Source organism: Leuciscus leuciscus, assembly GCF_965113295.1.
Source record: "Leuciscus leuciscus genome assembly, chromosome: 10".
NCBI classification, from domain to species: domain Eukaryota; kingdom Metazoa; phylum Chordata; class Actinopteri; order Cypriniformes; family Leuciscidae; genus Leuciscus; species Leuciscus leuciscus.
The window spans coordinates 28,430,522-28,447,752 of record NC_138734.1 but is presented as its reverse complement, the minus strand read 5'-3'; the positions used below and the strand labels follow the sequence as shown (position 1 = coordinate 28,447,752).

Below are 17,231 nucleotides of genomic sequence, written 5' to 3'. Positions count from 1 at the left end.
ATTTACTAGGCCTTATTTACTACAGATTGTGTCATTACAGTTTTTTTTATTATTATTAATATCATTCCAACAGTTTGAGTGAAAAATAAATCTAAATTCTAATTTCAAGATGTCTTTTTAATTTTTAGTTGGCCCGATGTCTCCCTTTTGCATTGATGCCAGCCACAATCAAAATTACATGAATGCAATTTCATAAATACATCCAGCAATATTTGAGAATGTTTCAAAGAACATCTTTTGTGAAAATCTGACCCTTTGATTTGGCCAATGTCATAATGACAATGACACACACACACACACACACACACACACACACACACACACACACACACACACACACACACACACACACACACACACTTATGTTAATCATATGGATTTACGGTCTTAGTGTATCTGATCCCTCTGCATACACTTGCACTTTTTTAATTAGTTTTTCAGGGTGCAAAAAGAAATATGAATATTCGGAAGAATTTAGTTATTTTTAATTCTATATATTTTTTGAAATAAATTAAGTTTATTAAATTAAATGTTAAATCAAACCCACCAAATGCAGGTGATAATCATGTCATAATCATCTCCATCTTCATTTAGTTTACAGGTGGTGTTGAGCTAACTGCACTGTTTAAAACACATTTTCATTGTCAGCAAGTGATGCTCCTATTGTGTAGATGCATATATGACTCCTAAACTTTGTATTTTGAGCACAAAGCACTGCTCTATCTGTATGTGACTAGAAATGGACATCAGGTTGCAGTTCAGCCCTCTGCCACTGTGGGTAGCTGTTTCATAAGCGCTGGAGTGGAGCTCACTGTAGTCTAGTAGGTGCACTAAAGCTGTGGCGATTGATAGGTTCGATCATTAATATCTCATTAGAGGCAGTGAGAGCAGGGGTGCAGTGTCCAGCCGCTGTCCTTTACATCGCCCTGCGCTTGCTTTGCTTGTGATACAACGTGACAATCAGTCAATTAAATGAACGGGGGATGAAATAGATTGCTCCACTAGCTGGAGGAGGTGAAAGTCAGTGGCGATTTTCAGGGAGAGAGGGAAATCTATCACGCTCTGCATTTGAATTGCTCTGCTTTCACAGTTCACACACACAGAAGCGAGAGGTGGGTGTTAGACACCTTTACCTCGAGCGCCAGACTTCAACAGGAGACATTACAAACATTACAAAATCAATGCGCTTAAATTAGGAAATGCCCAAAATGCATGGACTTGTGAAATTAATTAACATAATGGTCTCCGCTCTCCCCAAATGATGTCCCCCACCCTCAATAACTCATGATTTTATTGAAGAACTTCTGGAATCACAAAATGAATAATGATTCATTCATTTAATATATCATATATTGTTTGTTTTTTGGTGGGGAGGGCCTTTGAATATTGTGTTGGACAACAGGGCTTTGAGTCAGAAAGGTTGAGAAGCACTTCATTATTAAAACTGAATCAAATGATATAATCTGAAGGATCTTTTCACTGATTGTAGGCCTACATGAGAAACTCAACTGGCATCTAAGCCTAGTTGTTTATTATGGCACTTTTACACAATTCTTAGTATAAAACTAATAACTTTGGTGTTTTTGCTATACGTGAATGAAACCGTGTGGCTTGTTGGGAGGTGTGCTGTTACTTTTTTTAAATTCTTCAGACTTCTTTTTTTTTTTGCTTGTGCACCATAAAGCAAGTGAAAAACTCCTTAGATTTACATTGAAGGAGAACTTGAGCCATATCTAGAGACCAGAATATCTAAAGACCTGGTTGGGCACTTTAGACTTTAGCCAGTACCTTACTACTTAGCAATATGCTAAAAACTCTGTGAATACCTTAGCAACAGGATAGCAGTTCCTGGATTTTAATTTGAGGTAGCAGACAGGATGCAGAATTGTAATTGGATGTAGAATTAAAATTAAAATGAATTAATATGCCTGTAATATTTAACTAGAAAAAAAAGATGGTCAAGAAAAAAGATGGACTTAGAATTTCGACTTGACAAAGCCTGTTTTAATGTTGAATGTTTTTGAAGAAAAGTCTCCTATGCTCACAAAAGTGCATTTGTTTGATAAAAAATTATATTTTCTGTTTTAAGCTGAATTTTCAGCATAATTACTCCAGTCCTCAGTGTCACAAGATCCATCAGAAATCATTCTGTTGATATGCTGTTCAAGAAACATTTCTTATTATTGTCAATGATGAATTTTTATTTTTTTTGTGGGAACCGTCATACTCCCTCCCCCCCATAATTCTTTGATGAATAGGAAGTAAAAAAAAAGAAAAAAAAAAGCATTTATCTATAATATAAATATTTTGCAATATATGTATAATGTTTAAATGTCTCAATTTAATGCATCCTTGCTAAATAAAATGATGAATTTCGTGAAAAAATAAGTCTTACTGACCTCAAACTTTTGAACAGTTGAGTATATTTCTTCATCATTTAATAAATTAACTTTTTTGGACCAGGGTGGAAGAACACAGAACACAATGCATTGCCTGTGTTAAATTTCTTTCAATTGCATTACATTGCAATTCAAATTCCTATTCAGCTTCCTGTGAGGTGTGACCAAAATTCAAATTCACACTCATGAACTGAAAGAAAGCCAATTGTCCAGTTCTGAATTATGCCCAGCCAGGGACGAACAGTAGGCAGGGTTTTGTAATCACAGAGGTCCCAAATTTGATCTATTTAGGGGTGTTCGAGGGTTCCTCCGAGAAAAAGTTATTTCCCTGATCTATGTGCATTTCAAGACTTTGGCCAAAAGGCCAAAACATTTGGATAACAATTTGTCAGTGGGCAGTAGATTATTGATCAATATCTGCTCTCTCCTCATCTCCATCACTCTTTCTTTTTCTCTCAGTCTCCTTTTCTTCCCCTCTCTTCCCCTCCTAAAGCTAAGCTTTGACTGATAGTCTCTTCATTTTCATCTGTTTCAGTGAAGAAAGTAAACATGGGGTCAACTGATATTTAGCCTATATGTTTTATGAATTATTTTCTTAGACAAGTTAATTTACAGAAGGCTTCCAGGAAAGCTATGCAACTAATTTGATTAAATCCATTCACAATATTTACACATTCATTATTAATCTTATGCCTAATATGATGAACACGGCTTTGTTAATGTTGCCAGTCCCCTCACATTTACAGTTTATTACATTACATGAATCACTTAAATTATAGGCCTATTTTCAATTAAAAATGGCAAAATTAGACGAAAGTTGATTAGTTTCCCTGATTATTTTTGTCGGTGATTTAACAATTCTATCCTAAAATAGCTGTCAAAGATGAAATGTTTAGTTTAGCTATAGCTACTTACATCTTATCTCGCACTTTATAACTGTTAACTGAAGCTGGAATTCGTGGCACTCAGCAGCTTCTGTGAACAAATCCCGCCTACTTTGATTTGATTGGTCATCTCAAATATTTTGACATTGACGAGCGGTGATAGACCACAGAGGCAGCTCAGACGAAAAGATCTTGGTGCAGTAAAATATCCTTGCAGTACTAAAGTAGAGTTAACTCTATTAGGCAATTATTTCACAACCTTTATTATATAGGCCTGCACCTTGGAAAAATACAGAGGTCCGGAATCGGACCATAGACAGTAAAAGAAATGGACACAGCGACCCCATTGGATTCAACGGAGAAAAGTGAAGTCAATTAGAAGCACTCACTTCCTGATGGTCGAGCGTACTGCGCAGACTCAAACTGAGCTTGACGACGTAGATGTGACGTGAGCAAACCGTCTGTCTTCTAGTAGCTGTGCCACGAGAAAACTGAATCATTCCCTTCCGAAACTTGCAGAGACGGAGAGTGTGAGTAGGAGGTGTCCATGAGCTAGGAGCAGGAGCAACTTTTGCTAAGTATTCTGATTCATTATTTTGTCATTTTGCCTCCACGTGCCCCCGATTGCCCGCGAGCTTCTCCTCCTGTCCATACGGTAATTTCTCTACTGTGCGACAGAGAGTCGCGTGGTTATGATGCAATCGTTAGCCTATTTTTACAAAAACAGCTTCTATGAGGTCATAACGTAAGATACAAGGTAATGGAGCCTTTTATACATTTTCTTCAGAAATAAATAATGGACAAATGGAGTCTTTAAACGCCTCAGATGTAAAGTTATTCGCTTTCAAAGTGACTCCAAAATGAATGGGAGTCAATGGAATTCTAACAGCAGGTGGGGGTCCGCTAATCAATGGCGGCGCCCGGGGAAGCTTCAATTTTTTACGAAACATTGGCCCCCTGGTCCGGACCCCAGTGATCTTATAGCTGGCTACGGCCATGTTCCCAGCCATGTTTATCAACAATATAGCAATGGCCTGGCAACTACTCAAATCCTCAGCGAGTTTTGCACAGTCAAGTGCTTCTCACATTTTTGGTAAATATAAAAATCTGCATATGATTTGAGTATTTATGCATTAAGGGGTGTGTTATCTGACGCTTCCCTCCTGGTCGGCTGTGTTGTAATGTTACAGGGATCTGCACGTTGATAGATTGTTTTCATTTACCATTAAATTTTACATGCCCGTCTAGAGATGACCTACATTCAGCTCAACATGAGTGTGTGTGGTTTTAGATTAATGAAGGCAGGTGGAGAGCTAGCGAATGAGAAGGAATGGGGGGAGGAATTGAAACCATGAGATGCTCTAAATGTCTCTCTCTTGCCCTTTGTTGAAATACTTTCTTTCTTTCACTCTCTCTCTTTCTTTCTCCTTCTCCACAACCACAACCACATACTCTCCTTTGCACGCCTGTTTGCTTCCACCCCAAGCAGTTTTTTTTTGTGTTGGTTTTGTTTATCATGTCTCAAAAAGACAATTATCTTTGCCCCAGTGAACGGCAGACATGTTAGATGACTTTAACTGAGTCTGGCTGCGTTCCTGCTGGCGAAGGTGGAGGTGGAGGAAGAGCAGACCCTTACATCACACCTGCATCGCCACCGATACATTTGGCATGCCACATTGATTCTTGGGAGTGTTAAATCCTGGCCTCAGTGTAGAAGTCAGCTTGAACAGCTGAGGGAGAGGATGCTATCTCATCTCATCATAGCCTATTACACAACCAAACTTTGGACACTTGACTTTTTTTTCCTCCAGGTCGTCGTTTGATCTCGGATTTCATGTTAACGAGTTCATTAAGTAATTGTGAGCAGAGCAAATCTGACCTTTCAGATGCCTCAAGTATTAAAAATATGCCATTGCAAAAAAAGTCTTCACATTTCACCAATGCAGGAAGTAAAGAGTTAGTGAAGATCAAAGATCAGCTGATGGTAATTTTCTGTAATGAGTCCGTGTCTGGTACTTCAGCAGCCATTTGCGTTGTATGTGGACGATTGAAACAAGCAGTGCTTTTGAGATTATCCTGCAGACCGATACTCATTAGTCTCGCAGAGTCACACGTTGACTATCAGCGTAACATCTGGTGCACTTTGCAGCTTTAGTCTGGCCAAAAAGCACCCACTTAATAAGAATCTGACTGGCATATATAATGACCAACCACAGATTAAACTTTTATTTTTATTTTTTTATGTGATATTTAGGGGCAAGCATACTTGAAATTGATGATACCACAATAATAGACCGTCATGCAGCACATTACGTAAATAATAGCTCAGTAGTGTCTGCAAAAGATTGTGTGTCTCTTAAAGACCCCTTGTGGTGAAAATCAAGCTTTTAATGTTGTTTATATGTCTATGTGGTGTTTTTAATATGCTTTAAGACAAACCATGTGTAAATTCATAAGTCAACACCATTGCTGAGTATTTCCTCCTTAAAACTACAGTGAACCAAAGATAGTCTCAAAAACGCGGTTTGAAATCGCCGGTGTTCCTGGCATCACAAACTACCTTATAACCAATCACGTCAACGTGCGGGTGGGCTTTAGCATATCATTAACTATTCTGCGAAGCAGGGGAGTCTCAAGAGAAGCAAGGTATATTTTTCTGTAGATATGAAAAATCATATACATTTAGCAATATAGCGGGTGAATTATGTATAGGGATTATTATGTTATGATGAACTAAATGCCTTTCTCCACTGATGTTCTAATTTGTTCAAAGCGTTTCTAAGGATACTGATTTTTAGAAGGCAGCTGTGTGTCTGAGTTGGCGAACGAGAACATGGTTTGTGTAACATTAGCAACACATTATTAGCTGATAACGTAGTCAAGCAAAATGCGAATCATTTTATTTTAAATACTGTTATGTGTCCGACGTTGTAGAGAGCATTACATATACATAACAAGCATTACCATTCCAGGGCTTGAATTTCGGCGCGGGATTGCGGGTATTGCGCATAATTTTAATAATTCCCGCAGGTCTCCCACTTATAATGCGGGAAATTCCCGCAAACATTGATTCACTTTAGCCTGTAGGTTGTATTAGTAAATTAATCCACACAGATTATAAAATCAAATCAGTCATTTTAAAACTGTCTGCGAGACGCAATTTCTCAAACTGCGCGAGTGATTCAGCGGTGCCGCGTCTTCTATCTCTCGTCTCTCAAAATGGGTTGCACAAGGCAATCGTTAAAGGAACACTCCACCGTTTTTTGAAATAGGGCTTATTCACCTTCTTTCCCACATTTAGATAGGTGGGCAAATGCATTTTTGTCTCAGTGCATGCATTGTTTTAGTTTGACAGGGTCGGCATGAGCTTAGCTTAGCATAATGAATGGAATCCTTTGTTGCCAGCTAGCATGTCCTGAATAAAAGTGATATAAAAAATTTAAAAAACCTTACCTAATTACTTCTTGTGGCCTGCGTATTCACAACAAGTACAAATAGCGATGCAGATTAACACTAGGCGATTTCCTAGGCAGATATTGACTTGTATATTAAGGACTATATTAGGGGGAAGCACAGGCGAAGCACTGCTACTTGGGCGTGATATCTCTGCGCCCAAGTAGCAGTGCTTCGCTTGTGCTTCCCCGTAATATAGTCCCAAGTCAAAATCTGCATAGGAAATCGCCTAGTGTTAATCTGCATCGCTATTTGTACTCGTTGTGAATACGCAGGCCACAAGAAGTAATTAGGTGGGTTTTTTTAATTTTTTATATCACTTTTACTCAGGACATGCTAGCTGGCAACAAAGGATTCCATTCATTATGCTAAGCTAAGCTAGCGCCAACCCTGTCAAACTAAAACAATGCATGCACTGAGACAAAAATGCATTTGCCCACCTATCTAAATGTAGGAAAGAAGGTGAATAAGCCCTATTTCAAAAAACGGTGGAGTGTTCCTTTAAGCGCTGCAGGCGGCGATACACTCTCGCGTTTCGGGAGTCGGGATAGACGGAGTTGTCACTTGCATAATCGGGCCAGCATTGCATCATGAGTAACTAAAGTTTACCATTTGCACGTCTTTTTAAGTCTTACCAGTTTAAGCATTCACGCGATTTTAAACTCTTTGATACGTGCGCGCTGTCTGAGAGAGGTTTCTCTGCACACATACATAGAGTAAAGCCGCCTCACACACAGCTCGCGGGTAACCAAAGTTATTTTTCGTGGATTATATCGCTTTAACAGTCAAAAACATGCGAAAATTATGTCAATTTCGGCCTTGGTGCAGTATCCTCTAAACACAGTCGGTTATGTATTAAGCATAAATCGCACGTGACCGTATAATGAAACAGGATCCGTGCACTATAGCTCTTAAAGGGACAGCAGACATATGTGTCTGTCATTCATTTGGTTGTCAAAACAACAAAACATAGCTTTCATTTTAAGGAATCAGGATTAATAGCCTATGTATTTAATTTAGTCAGGACTAAAATACTACCCAGTGTTATTTTACATTTGATTACTTTATTCAGTCTCTGTATTTCTGAATACTAGTGTTAGACCTAAGCAAAAACTTCTCTCTTTATTTCTCTTTATTGGTATCTTTATTCTATTGTATTTATTTGTGCTACTTTTTTCAATTTAATTCAAAGATTGAAATCAAGAATTCCTTGTGTTGTGTAAATTCTTAAGAACAAAATTACCCCATTGTAAAAATGCGATGAGTGAGCATACATTTAGGCGAAATAAATGTAATTAAAAAAAAAAGTCTAAACTCCCCCCTCAAATAAAAAATCCCCCCCCTATAAGAATCACCAAAGGGGAAATTTCCCCCCCATTTTCCAAAATGAAATTCAGGCCCTGCATTCTGATACATCGACTTTGTAGACGAGCCTGTATAATTCACTCTTCCACTTCTTCTGAATCAGTTGGTTCAAACTTGTATATCTGAATTAAACCAGTTCCACTTGCCATTGTGCAGCGTTTACAATAGTAAAGTTGACCGGGTGGATCTCTGAGCTGGTGTGAATGAGTGTAGGTGGGGCCAATTTGCATATTCATTGATCCGCATACTAAATGAAACAAGGGTGTAGAGTTACATTCAAGCTATTTTCACAGGATTTTTTTATTTAAATATGTTATTTTGGTGATCAAAGATGAGTTTTAAGGGATACAATTATTGACAACATGCAGGGGGACTTTAGAAAATCCAAAACGCGGTTTTCTATCCCAAAGAACCTTTAACTGAACAGTTCTTTAAACAACCATTTTTTCTTCATGTGAAGACGATTTTGATAATCTAAAGAACCTTTTTCCACAATAATGAATCTTTTGTGAAGTGGAAAGGTTCAATGAATGTTAAAGGTTTCTAAAGGAGTCTATGTACACTGGCCGTCAAAAGTTTTGAATTCCTTTTTTTTTATTACGATTTTTAAAACATTAATATTATTAAGAAGTTTAGAAGTATAACCAAGGCTGCATTTATTTGACCAAAATACAGTAAAAACAGTAGCCTAATATTTCGAAATATTACAATTTAAAATAACAGCTTTCTGTTATTTTAACTTTTTTTTTACAGTCTTCTATTTGAATACATTTTAAAACATAATACATTCCTGTGATGCAAAGGTGAATTTTCAGCAGCAACACTCAACACTCCAGTCTTCAGTGTCACATGATCCTTCAAAAATCATTCTATTATGCTGATTTGTTGCTCAGGAAACATTTCTTATTATCAACGTTTAAAACAGTTGTGCCCTATGTTAACGCATCAAATTAGTAAGAGATGAACCATAACAGCCTTATTATATTGGTATACCTTTAGACCTATTAGTAGTCATTCAGGCAACCGCCAACTAGTCAGTTTTTAAAATATGTATACCCAGACCCAGCCAATCAGTTTGAAGCTTGCAGTTTTAAATCGCTCTTAGCATTATTGTGTGCATCAGACGTCTGTGGGCGTGCTGAGACTTACTACAGATGCTCATTAGTGAGTTAAAGTATGTCTGCTTGAGTTTTTATGCTTTGTTTCAGTTCTCTGTCTTTGATATGCTGTTTATTCTCTCAGAGCTCTCAGAGTTATAGATGGCATATTCTGTAATCGTTAGTGTTGTAGTACTTGACCGGTCTTGGTCATGAGACTGGTCTCAAGACCATTTTTTAAAGGTCAAGGTCTTGTCTCAGTCTTATGCATTTGTATTCAGTCTTTTCTCTGTCTCGGACTAAGAGGACTATGTTTTGTATTTCAAGATGGGTCAAGACCACAACTGCGGGATATCACTAAATTGCTAGTGCATTGTATGATTGATCATTACTTTGATTGGATGTAAAACTTCTTGCTTCAAATACATCAATATCTTTTTTCAAATCAAATCACCTTTATTGTTACATTTGTCATATTGGTATTTCTTTTGTTACTGCTGTGCCAGTTCATAAAACAATGCCGGATTGTGTCAATTCAGTTGCCCAAAATTAATACATTTGCCCACAAAATGCAAAATATACTTGCAAAAGATCTCATTCAAGTACTTTGTTTTTATATTATAACATGTAATTAAAGTGTGCTATGCAGTTTTGGCAATTTCTTCGCTGTTTTCTCGCTTTTTGCTTGCAGGTTTCTCTATAGAGCTCCCCCTACAGCTTCGGAATAGATATTTGACAACACTGTTGTAAAAACTCGTGTAGGGGGTAGGGCTGTCAACGAATATTCTAAATTCGAATATATATTCGAATAGTTTTAAAAAACAGAATTTCGAATGTGAAAATTAATATTCGAATGTGGAAAAACGCCCGCGGTATCAGAGGCGCGGCTTTCTGCTTTGCGAGTGGGCGCGCTGCCTGAGGGGTCAGGGACAGGTCACAGGAAGAAGCATTAACGTTAAACAGAAACATTACTAAAGTGTAGGCTACTGTACTGACTGAATAGATATTGCATGAATAAGGTAGGTTAGATACAGCAGTTTCATGCACTGCAGGCTTCCACTGGTTTGATTATTTAACGTTTCATGTCAAGGAAAAGTTCTATGTTTACCACAGCACAGCTCGCTCGGAGCGTTCAATGTCGGATTCGCGTCTACCGCGCCTAGTTGGACGCTTGAACATTTTGAATCCATTCGCGCGTCAAAAGCAAAAGTTTGAAGCGAAATTGACGTGCGGAGAGCGTGACGCCTCATTCGCGCCGCAAGACATCCAGACGTGCGTAAACGCGTCTTTACATTGACTTAACATTGAAATCACTCGCGCCAGACGCTCTATTCGCGTTTGGTGTGAACGCAGCATGGGTGAGGGCGAGAGAGAGAAAGAGTGCCTGCGAGTGAGCGAGAGTGAGGTCTGCGGCCTTGGCCATTAGGTGATTTACTTGTTTTTGTGTAGTTAATATGTTGTCAAATATGTTTAAACTTAAATAAACTACCTATACAAGTAGTTATGTCTATTTGTATTAATTTGTCCTGTTACTGACGTAATGTGCGTCATTGACAAAATACGCAACCAGATGTTCGAATAGTTTGAATATATGCGTTTTTTTTAGAGGGAATATTCGAACGTCATTTTTGAGCAATTTTGACAGCCCTAATAGGGGGTAGGGGGAAGCGAGACGGCCACCATTCAACTCGAAAAAAGTCATATAACCATTCCAATGACTCCGAAGCTGTTCAGTTGAGGTAATTTAAGATAAAAAAAACTGCATAGTTCCCCTTTAAGCAATGTCACAAGAGCAAGAGAGCTGTTTTCACGAATATGAGCACCATGTTAACGTGATATTGATATTATACAACCGTTCAATACAATTAACAACAACTTAATATTAAGTGACTTACATTTCAGACACAATTTTAAAGGCAAGATTTTGACTATTTGGTTTCAAACAAATCCATAGCAGAACTGTTGTGCGTTTCTGAGCAACACAACGTCTTAGTTTCATATTAATCTTTTTTTTCATTTTCTTTTTCATATTTCTATATTCAAAATAAAAAAATTTAACCTTAATCTCAACATTATTTATGTAGTTGTAATTGTACCAAATCAGATGCAGCTTCTGTGCCACCTGCCCACCTCTGCATTTCAAAGAATACTTTTTTTTTCTTTGACTGGTAACAGCTCTATATTATTGTTCTAATTGAATTTATTGATTAAATATAAGACATTTCTAAGGCAGTAAATGTGGATCTTTTAGATGAATTTGATGAGTGCTGGTCTGGTCTTGGTCTTGTCTTGGTTTCAACCCCTCGTGGTCTCAACACACGCTGGTCTCAGTTTAGGTGGTCTTGACTACAACACTTAGTAATAGCCTATATCTATTCGTGGAACCAAAGCAGAAGCACTCAAAGAAATGAATCCTGAAACCGATCTGTTGTAACTTAAATAAAGACAGTGATCTATGTTTATTATGTTCAAATTACAATCTTTATGGTGTTGGCAACGGGAGCCCATTTCAAGAAATATGCAGTTCTGTAGCATAAAATAATTTCTCTGGGCACCCTAATTCTCATTTTATAGTCCCATTTTATAATCTTTAAAAGAAAAGATCTGTGAAGAACAATGATATCAAAGATTCCTGACATTTATAATAATATATAAATAATAATGTATTTAATTGATATCTAATATTTTAACCCCAGGTTTCACAGACAAGACTTAAGCCTAATCACAGACTAAAATGTTTGAGCTGTTTTAACTGAATACTAAAAACTGAATTTTAATATCTTTAAAAATGTCAGTGCCATTGTTTTGTCTCAAGAGGCACACCAGAAATATTTTTATTTATTTATAAAAGGCACAAAAGCTACTTAAATGACCTAATTGAACTCAGGCCTAATTCTGTCTTAATCTAAGCCCTGTCTTTGAAACCAGGCCTTTATGTGTGTTTTTAATAAACAAATCTATATATTTATTAATGTATTTTTTTTAAACAGGAGAGAGAGAGAGAAAGCGAGAGTGAGAGATGCACTCTAGATATAGATGCACTTATATGCCTGATCTGTATGCAATGTACTCTAAGGCTGCGTTTACACTTGGCATTAACATGCGATCACCGTGATCCGATCAAGCAGTTCGGATCATAAGACAGTCAGGACACGGTGCGTTTACACCCGTCCACATCATGTGGCTTCTGTATCTGGATAACAGATCGGATCTCACAAAAAAGAAAAGATAAAAAGGTTGGCTCCGGTGCAAAGTCGACCTGAAGCGGTGGGTTTTCTTTTAAAACCAGTTTTCAGTCGGGGGACATTTTACAAAATGAGGAGGATGAAGAGGCTGCGAGTACTAATAATGTGGATAGATGCCGTAGGGCAGGCTAATGGAAACGGTACAGAGAAACGTATGCAAAACCATACGAACCATAGCAAAAGTAAATTTCTTATATTTTTTCCATCTCTATTTTAGGTATTTATTTTAAATTAGACAAATCTGATATTATTTTAATCTCAATATTAATATTATAAATATTTATACTCAATATTTATAACAATGTTATTTAACAGTTGATATGGTTCTTTAATGCTTCGCTAACTAGCAGAAGACACTAGCAGGGTTTAAATCCCAGTTGTGCAGGTGGGGCACGTTATAATACTGCATTACAATGAGCCCCTATTAGAACTATGTTATTCTATTCTATACTTTTATGAATTCTATTGAGAAAACATTAGAAAAAGGTGAATAAAGACTAAGGGCCCTATTTTAACGATCTAAGCACATGGTCTAAAGCGCACGACGCAAGTTCACTTAGGGCGTGTCCGAATCAACTTTTGCTAGTTAAACGACGGGAAAAATGGTCGGCGCGCCAGGTGCATGGTCTAAAAGGCTTGTCCCTATTCTCTTAATGAGTAATGGGTGTGTTTTGGGATGTATGTGCGTTAAACCAATCAGAGTCTCATCTCTCATTCACTTTAAATGCCAATTGCGCTTGCGCCATGGCAGATTCGCTATCTACATGACGGAATTTGATAGTGGAAAGACCGAACATGTCTCCAGAGCGAAAACGGAACTGATGGTGCGCGAGGTAAAAGTGCGCAAGCAGACCATCTACGGCAGTGGTTCCCAACCTTTTTTTGTCTGAGACCCCCTTTTTCCCAAGAAAATATTTTAGGGCCCCCCTTCACATTTAATGATATTATCGCTCTTGTAAGCTTGCAGCAAAGATGACAAAATATGTTGTTTTAAAACAAACGGTATGTTTACTATAAACAGATATGTTTATGCACAAATAATAGCCTATAATATTGAAAATACAATAACAAAAACATTAGTAGGCCCTTTGTAATTTAAAAATGTAAGCCTAGGAGTAGCCTATACATTTGCCCTATTTTAAATGCAATAACAAAAATATCAGTATTCACACTTGTGTGTAGGTAAAAAAAAGAATGAATATAGGCTATTACTAAATGACTGGTGTCTGGGGCCTCAATACTTGCATGTTATTTGTGAGGCTTTATCAATGTGAGGCTTTATTTTTTAGGCTTTTGGCACTATAGCGAGCGATAACAAACATGAGTTTATTAACAGAATAATGCGTCTTTCGGAAGAACATTGTAGCCGGAACCACTTCTCTCTCTCTGTGCGTCTATGACGAGTCACGCAGGTACTGGGCTACTCCGCAGCGGCAGCGATCCGAACCAGGGGAAAATAGTCCCAATGTAATCACTTATTATAGGTGTACCATAGTGGTTCAGGATAAGACAAAAACACGGTTTGGAAAATGGATTCATGATGAACTCCCTCATTATATACATTTTGAACAGGAAAAAGTTAAGGACTTTTATTTAATGCAAATTGCTCAAAACTTTTCAAAATATGACGCGACCCCCCACAGAGCTCGCTGAGGCCCCCTTGTGGGCCGCGACCCCCCTGTTGGGAACCGATGATCTACGGGACAAGCCGGATTCCACCATATCTTTATGTACGCAATAATAATCTTTTACATTGTAATCCTTTTATTTTAAATATTTGGCATGTTTGTGTGCTGCTGTGTGTCCCTGTGTGTTTAATAAGAAGAGTGTAGGCTACGTGCATTGTGGACCCGCCTATAGGCGCACATTACATAACATTAAATAACAAAAAAAATATTGCACCATTGACTTAAAACCAGGTTTCAGTTGGTCAATGGTGCAATATTTTTTTGGTCAATATCAATAACATATTATTATGTTTTGAACTATGTTGTATAGCTGTGTTTTCCGGTGTGTTCGTTGTCAAACTCAAAAATTATTTTATTTTTAATTATTAAAAATTACCATTATTTTATATGAAAAAGTTAATAATTGTATTTTATTGAGAAAATATTTTAGTTATTCTTTGATTAGATCAGATAGCATTTTAAGCTATCATATGGTCATGTTACAATGCAATGCACCCCACCTATGGGGCATGTTGTCACATTTCACTTCCGTATATCAAGAAAAAAAGTATACACTGTATTAATTATTATACACTGATAACATTCCGATCATAAGCGCGTTTACACTTGTCTTTTCCATGTGTATGTGGACAGCATCCGGATACAGGTCGCATGTTAATGCCAAGTGTAAACACAGCCTCAAGAGAGAGAGAGATGTGTACAGAGAGACAGGTGAGTATATTCAGGGCTTCAGTCAAACTGAGTGGATTGCTGAGTTTACCAGTCAGGACACGGTGCGTCCACCTTTATCACTCCTGATCAATTGATTTTGCCAAAAGAATTGAAAACTGGCCAAATCAAATAGCAATATAACAAAAGTATACAGTGTGTTGTTTGTGTAACATAGAAATCTATCACCATTTATCAAAAAACTAGTGTTAAGCTCATTTAACTGTCCATAAATAATTGAACAATGACGCAAGGGAGAAATAAATACAAAGACAGAGAGAGAGAGAGAGAGAGAGAGAGAGAGAGAGAGAGAGAAAGGGAGGGAGGGGGGGATCTTAACCCCCCCTCCCCCTCCCCCCCTCCCCCCTCTCTCTCTCTCTCTCTCTCTCTCTCTGTGTCTGTCTGTCTGTTGTGGGACAGCAGATAAAGCTGTTGAATAATTCAGGACGTATTGAGTGCCTCCTTTCGGCTGTGTCTGGCTGTTAGCTGCTCTTTGGAATGGCTGAGGCATGTGGAGAGAACAAGTGCTTGAGAGCAAGGAAGGCAGTGTGCAGAAAGAGAGATACAATCCTGCTGTGATATCATAAGTGTATTGTTTTACAGAGGAAAATGTGACCTAAATGTTGAAAATGAGGAGTAAGCAAGATGGTTAGAGGGTGAAAAGAAATTGATGTGGAGTATCAGAGATTTGTCAGGTATAGTGAAGATTGGTGGTTGACGTCTCAAGCATTTAAATGTATCAAATCCAAATTAGAAGGGTTTAAAGCAAGGGTGCAGTTTACAGTTGCGTAAAATGACACAACAACATAAATGGATTAGCCTACTCCCATTATAATGCTCGTTGTAGGACACCCCATTTATGCTGTTTAGCTTTTTTAAACATAAAATAGTTTTATTCAGCAAGGATGCATTACATTGATCAAAACTGAAACATTTATAATGTTACAAATGTTTTTGATTTCAAATAGATGCTTTTAATAACTTTCTATTCAAAGAAAAAAGTAACACTGTATAAAATTTGTATGGTATTTGTTATTGTTTTTATGTATTTAGTACTTGTATCTATTATAGACACCATCCTTTGGCAATTTTTTTTACAAATGAAAACGAGGCTGTAAGAGAGATCACTACAACCGTTTGTTTAATGGGTTGTACTGTTTTAACGGTTGTGTCAGCTCAACGATCAACAGCAAAAGTTGATTAAACATATTCACATATAAATGGGTTTCTGCGAAACTGATGTACTATTTTGGTGCAATATGCAAACATAGTCTACTTCCTTGTCTCTGATGATGCTAATACCTGTGCTGGTTTAAATGCTATCCATCTTAAATGCATCTCGGGCACTTGGCTTTTTCATGATCAAATAGCAATCAGTAAAAAATGACATTAGCAAGTCTAAGTACGTACTTTTATGGCAGTGTTGACAAGGTACTATTAAATTCAGGTGCACATCATCACACTCTAGTAGTTCTCTGTAACCACGCCCCTCTAAACCATATTTGTGACCCTGGACCACAAAACCAGTCACATGGGTAAATGTTTTGAAATTGAGATTTATACATAATCTGAAAGCAGAATAAATAAACTTTCCATTGATGTATGGTTTGTTAGGATAGGACAATATTGGACCGAGATACAACTATTTGAAAATCTGGAATCTGAGGGTGCAAAAAAATCAAAACATTGAGAAAAATCGCCTTTAAAGTTGTTCATTTATGTTCACCATTGTGCTACATTCACTCACAAAAATAAATGTTTTTTGACCCATACAATGTATTTTTGGCTATTGCCACAAATATACCCATGCGACTTATGACTGGTTTTGTGATCCAGGGTCACATCTAGCCATCGTATATAACCATTAATCAGCTGATACGGGATGGGAGGGACAGACGATGGTGAAATGAAGGTGGAATAACTCATATTTAACCTCCAAACCTTAGTGGAAATGTCCACCGTTTGTACAGAATTATGTCCAATTTCATTTGGCAATTAATTTGAGAAACTGCATCTCACCATTATAGTCCCTCATTTCATGCCAGTCAAGATTAATTTTAACCGCACAGGACTGCTTGAGTCTCATAGCCTTCAATGACACATCAAACACATGATATTTAAAGCTGACAGGGGAGACACCCTCTAAGGTGCACATTAATGAAACGTACACATGGAGTGACAAGCTGGCCTACAGAAACGTGGCTGCGTACCAACCACATGCTAATTCTCTCACCTCCGTTAGAGTGACACATGATTGGGGTGGTTTATTGTTGGACACTGTTTGAGCCTGTTACTCTGCTACATGAACAAGCAAACAGCACTCCTTTGATATTGGAGTGACGCTCGGGGTGACCCAGAAATGACTAAATGTCAGCATACGATTTGGAGGGGG

General features: G+C 37.6%; 1 protein-coding gene across 1 annotated transcript in view; it reads left to right on the top strand.

Moving 5' to 3' along the window:
• shank3a (SH3 and multiple ankyrin repeat domains 3a) overlaps window positions 1–17,231 on the top strand; it is a gene marked incomplete at its 5' end in the record, with an annotated part of 375,301 nt that overhangs the window by 617 nt on the left and 357,453 nt on the right. The window lies entirely within an intron of this gene.